Source organism: Thamnophis sirtalis, unplaced genomic scaffold (assembly GCF_051295495.1).
Source record: "Thamnophis sirtalis isolate CommonGarterSnake01/CBP01778 unplaced genomic scaffold, rThaSir2_p1.2 scaffold_3, whole genome shotgun sequence".
NCBI lineage: Eukaryota > Metazoa > Chordata > Lepidosauria > Squamata > Natricidae > Thamnophis > Thamnophis sirtalis.
In genome coordinates, this window is record NW_028261383.1 from 20,800,712 (window position 1) to 20,806,711 (window position 6,000).

General features: G+C 40.5%; 1 protein-coding gene across 1 annotated transcript in view; it reads right to left on the minus strand.

Annotated features, from left to right (window-relative positions):
* The window catches only part of LOC106538310 (uncharacterized), a 43,640-nt gene extending 43,277 nt beyond the window's left edge, over window positions 1–363 (minus strand). The window contains exon 1 of the mRNA XM_087711465.1: window positions 289–363. The gene's annotated coding sequence lies outside the window, so the exon portion shown is untranslated. The remainder of the gene's footprint in view (window positions 1–288) is intronic.
* Between the last annotated feature and the right edge of the window lie 5,637 nt (window positions 364–6,000).

The window sequence follows — 6,000 nt, forward strand, 5'->3', positions numbered from 1 at the left end:
CGCCTCCGCGCCCTCTTTGTACGCCTTTCCCCGCCCCTCGATTGTGCGGCTGGGTGCTATGCTTGAACATGGAGGTTCAATTTTCTATAGGAATAGTGAGCTCTGCAAGGACTAACTCTCCTTTACCAGGAGAGAGTTAAATAGGAGCAGGGTCGTTTTTTTTAAATCAATTATTTACTCAAGGAATATTTCCCTTTAACCTCCCCCCCGCCCGCGCCCCAGTCCTCCTTCCCGGATTTCTTATTCTCTGATCTTTTCTTTTTCTGAAAAGTTTCAAATGTAACTTACCCTTTCCGAACTGTTGAGATTCGCCCAGCAAAATTAAACAACGACAACACCAAACTAAAAGTTTTTATCCGAAAGAGTTACAGGAAAAGGAATTCACTAAGAGGAAAAGGGAGGGCGGGGGTAGTCTACATCTCTGGATCTACTCTAGCTGCTGAACTTTGTGTGTTTAACCCGTTAAGGTTTTGAGAAAGTTTGACACGAATATGATTGTAAAATGATCACCCAACCAATTCTGCTTCCGTATGCAGAATTCAGCGGCCAAAACAGCATTTTACAGCAAAGTTTTAAAGGAACATGTAAACAAAAAAAAAAAATACGCACTGTATTTGCAATAATGATTCTATTTTGGAATGTTAAGAGTAACTTTAGTTAGACTTTGTTATAGCTGAAATCAAAAGAGTGTTCAGAACTGGTCCTAAACGGGTTTTGAGGAAGTGTATTTAAACTGGATCCAGGTACAAAGGACTTCCCAGCAATATTTGTTTTATAATGTGGTGACCAAATAGAATAGAGTAGACTAGAATTCTTTATTGGCCAAGTGTGATTGGACACACTAGGAATTTGTCTTTGGTGCATATGCTCTCAGGGTACATAAAAAGACAAGATACTATATATTTGTCAAGAATCATAAGGTACAACACTTAATGATAGTCATAGGGTACAAATAAGCAATCAGGAAACAATATCAATATAAATCAAAAGGATACAAGCAACAAGGTTATATAGTCCTGCAGTCACAAGTGGGAGGAGATGGGTGATAGGAACGATGAGAAGACTAATAGTAATGCAGCCTTAGTGTCAGGCAACACGGAGGAGTCGAGGTGGCGCAGTGGTTAGGGTGCAGTACTGCAGGCCACTTCAGCTGACTGTTATCTGCAGTTCAGCGGTTCAAATCTTACCCGCTCAAGGTTGACTCAGCCTTCCATCCTTCCGAGGTGGGTGAAATGAGGACCCAGACTGTGGGGGCAATTTGCTGACTCAATTTGCTAAAAATCTGTAAATCTCTTAGAGAGGGCTGAAAGCCCTATGAAGCGGTATATAAGTCTAATTAATAAATAATAATAAACAAGTTCAGTAATTCACTTAACAACTGCGCCAAGAAAAGTCGTAAAATGAGGCAAAACTCACTTAACAAAATCTCACTTAGCGACGGAAATGTTGGGCTCAATTGTGGTCGTAAGTCGAGGATTACCTGTATCACATGAGTACATCATTTCGGCAATTTCAGCACTCCCTGCTGCTGTCATTGAGTGAGGACTTCATTGCAATTTCCTGCTGGCTTCTAATAAGCAAAGGAAACGAGTAAGTATCAGGAAGTTACAAGTCCTGGGGAAATTGGCAAACAGGCTGGCAAGTAGATAAGTAGCTATTGTTCTGCAAGCATGGCTGAGCCGGAGAGATTGCCAGACTGTAGGAGTGTACACCAGTGCCTGCTGTACCACCTGCACCATGTGGCTAAGCAGATAGATATGCACTATGGAGTGAAGGCAGAGTGGTGCTGTGGGTGCCCCTTAAGAAAGAATGTGGCAGGAATGCGAGTGACCTTTGAACTTTCTTGTTGGCTTCTTCGTTGACCTTGCTTGGGGGAAGCAAGCAGGGAAGATTGCAAGTTGTGATTCCACAACTCTGGGAGAAAGATGGGATGGGATAGAATTCTTTATTGGCCCAGTATGACTGGACACACAAGGAGTTTGTCTCTGGTACATAAGCTCTGTGTACAAACAAGTAACAAATAATAAATCATTACCATAATCATAAAATACAATTAACATAAATCATGATACAACTCTCAGTGGGTCAATCAGATAGACTAGAGCTGAAAGGGGCTTTGGAGGTCTTCTAGTCCAACCCTCTGCTCAGGCAGGAAACCCTATACATTTCAAATAAGGTACTGTCCAGTCTATTCTTAAAAACTTCCCACCCATGAAGCTCCCACGATGTCTGAAGGCAAGCTGTTCCACTGATTAATTGTTCTCACTGTTAGGAAGTTTTTTCCTTAATTCCAGGTTGATTCTCTCCTTGATTAGTTTCCATTCATTTTCTCTTGCCCTGCCCTCAGGTGCTTCGGAAGATAAGTTAACCCCCTCCTCTTTGTGGCAGCCTCTGGAATTCCAATGAATACTGCTATCATGTCCCTATCATCACTACGCTATCATGTAGTTTTCTTTTCTCTAAAACTAGTGAAACCCAAATCCTGCAAACATTCTTCATGCTGTAAGTTTTAGTCTTCAGGCCTGTAATCATCTTAGTTTTTCCAAAATCTCAACATCTTTTTTTGTAATGTGGTGACCAAAACTGGATGCCGTATCCCAGGTGTGGCCTTACTATGGCTTTCTTAAAGCGGTACTAATACTTAACGTGATGTTGACTTTATGCCCCTGCATATACAACCAGGGATTGTATTAGCTTTTTTGGCTGCTGCCGCACACTGATGATTCATATTGGGAAACCAAGTAAGCAATTAACATAAATCATAATAGGATACTAAATAAAAGCAATCAACATTTTTGGTCACCACAATGTAGTTTTGGTCGCCATGATGTAGAAAAGATGTGGAGACTCTCAAAAGAGTGCAGAGAAGAGCAACAAAGGTGATTAGGGGACTAGAGACTAAAACATATGAAGAACATATGTAGGAACTGAATATGTCTAGTTTAATAGAAAGAAGGACTAGGGGAGACATGATAGCAGTGTTCCAATATCTCAGGGGTTGCCACAAAGAAGAGGGAGTCAAACTATTTTTCAAGGGACCTGAGGGTAGAACAAGAAGCAATGGGTGGAAACTAATCAAGGAGAGAAGCAACTTAGAACTGAGGAGAAATTTCCTGATAGTTAGAAGAATTAATCAGTGGAACAGCTTGCCTCCAGAAGTTGTGAATGCCCCAACACTGGAAGTCTTTAAGATGTTGGATAGCCATTTCCTCCCTAGGCAGGGGGTTGGACTAGAAGACCCCCAAAGTCCCTTCCAACTCTGCCATTGTTTGTATTATTATAACATAAATCATAATAGGATACTAAATAAAAGCAATCAATATAAATCATAACATGCAAACAAAATTATAGTCATAAGAATGCTAAGGGAATAGATAATAGGAAAGATGAGGAGGATAATAGTAATATATACCTTCTATGTGATTTGACATCCCAGGGCATAAGATAGTGCTTTGGGGAATGAATCGTTTAGCAGAGTGATGGCATGAAGGAGGGAAAATTGTCCTTGTGTCTAGTTGTTTTATCGTATGAATGGACTGCCATATGTTGGATTGCAATCAAATGATTCTGTCCAGGGGATTCTGGGATGGTTGGAACTTTGCGAAATGATTATAAATCCCCCTCATTCAATGCCAGAAGGGGTCATTAACCAAGTGCCACCTCTCTGTGCTCCCTATTCTAAGTTATCCTAAATGTAGGCACTGCTTTCTCCCACTGTTAACAAAATATCAATGATAGTTGTAAAAAAGTTGAATGTAACTTTCTCAGTTGATTACACTGTTAAAACAGACAAAGCAATTTTTAAAGACTAAAGCAGAGAAAAGAAAACTAACCCTGTATTCTTTTTTTTTATTATTATTATGATACGGTCTCCCCCTACCCACCCCCAAATCAGGCAATGGACAAGGGAAAGTAACCCTGGGAGGAAATAACAATTTGGAAAGTTGGAAATGGCTTTTTAAATATTTGCTTAAATACAAACTATTCGGATATTTTGGAAGTTGAGAAAATATATCTGTGGTTAATTCCAAATGTTAAAGGCGAACATGAAAACTTACCTTTAGCTATTAATTCCTATACATTATCCCATAGTTCTTTTTTGATGAAATGCTGATGACACACCCTTGGAAAATAAGTAATGAGGATCGATGCTAATCTGACTAATCTTTTGAGTCACCTATTTATACCATTAAAAAAACCATTAAAATTAAAAAATGAAAGTTGGGATATATCGGACATGTGATGCGACACCCAGAAAAATATGGCATTCTTCATTTAATCCTCCAGGAAGATTGAAGGCAAATGAGGTCCAGGCAGGAGAAGAACATCATGGCTTCAAAATCTAAGGGACTGGTTTGGACAAAATTCAGCAGCACTTTTTTGTGTGGCTATTGACAAAAATAGGATTGCCAACATGATCACCAACGTCTGATGACGGATATGGCACAAGATGATTTATTCCATATCAAATGTTTCAAAAACATCCCACCTTTCAAACTTTTTGTCTCTGTAATGGTAGTGAAGTAGCCTGAATGTATCCCTCCTTTTTGCAAGTCAGTCAGGAAGAAAGAGCTGGAAAATGCCAGAATCAGTGAAGTTCAATATTAGCATAGTAAAAATCAAAAAAGGAGAGCGCTTATGGATAAGGAAGTGCACCTGTCGTCGTCATCATCATCATCATCATCATCATCATACAAACCCTTGAAATCTGCCTAGTGGCACTTGAAAAATGCCCAGTGGAATCAGTGACTTCAACATTCACAATATCTGCAGCTCACTCATCAGAGGCACAGAGTGGGTGGACTGATGTAAAATGGAAATTGAAAACTTAAATTTACACTGAGGTGGTGAGGGAAGCTGAGGAAGACAGATCGGTCGTAGAGATGCAAAATGCACAGGAGTCAGAGTACAAGTAGGCCAACAATTGTACCGCGTAGCTGACGTCATCACAGGGCGACAACAGCGCGGAGACAGCAGCACGCTGTAAACGCTAAACCTAAAATTAACACCTAAACCTAAACCTAACCTCCCTAAACCTAATCCTAAACCTAACCCTAAACCTAACCCTTAACCTAACCCTAACCCTTAACCTAACCCTAAACCTAACCCTAATCTTAACTTGAATCGGCTTGCTTTCAAAGCGCTATTTAAAGCGCCCTTCTTTCTCTGCGCTCGCTGTTGTCGCCCTGTTGATGATGTCAGCGACGCGGTTTAATCGGGCGTGCTTTAGTCGAGCACGGTTTTGTCGTGCCACAATTTGTTAGAAACCCACGATACAGGTGAAACTCAAAAAATTAAGAATATCGTGCAAAAGTTCATTTATTTCAGTAATGCAACTTAAAAGGGGAAACTAATATATGAGATAGGACTCATTACATGCAAAGCAAGATAGTTCAAGCCGTGATTTGTCATAATTGTGATGATTATGGCTTACAGCTCATCAAAACCCCAAATCCACAATCTCAGAAAATTAGAATATTGTGAAAAGGTGTAATATTCTAGGCTCAAAGTGTCCCACTCTAATCAGCTAATTAAGCCGTAACACCTGCAAAGGGTTCCTGAGCCTTTAAATGGTCTCTCAGTCTGGTTCAGTAGGAATCACAATCATGGGAAAGACGGCTGACCTGACAGTTGTGCAGAAAACCATCATTGACACCCTCCATAAGGAGGGAAAGTCTCAAAAGGTAATTTCAAAAGAAGTTGGATGGTCCCAAAGTGCTGTGTCAAAGCACATTAATAGAAAGTTATGTGGATGGTAAAAGTGTGGAAGAAAAAGTTACATAAGCAGCAGGGATGACCGCAGCCTGGAGAGGATTGTCAGGAAAAGGCCATTCAAAAGTGTTGGGGACTTTCACAAGGAGTGGACTGAGGCTGGAGTCAGTGCATCAAGAGCCACCACACAGATGGATCCTGGACATGGGCTTCAAATGTCATATTCCTCTTGTCAAGCCACTCCTGAACAACAAATAACGTCAGAAGCATCTTACCTGGGCTAAAGAA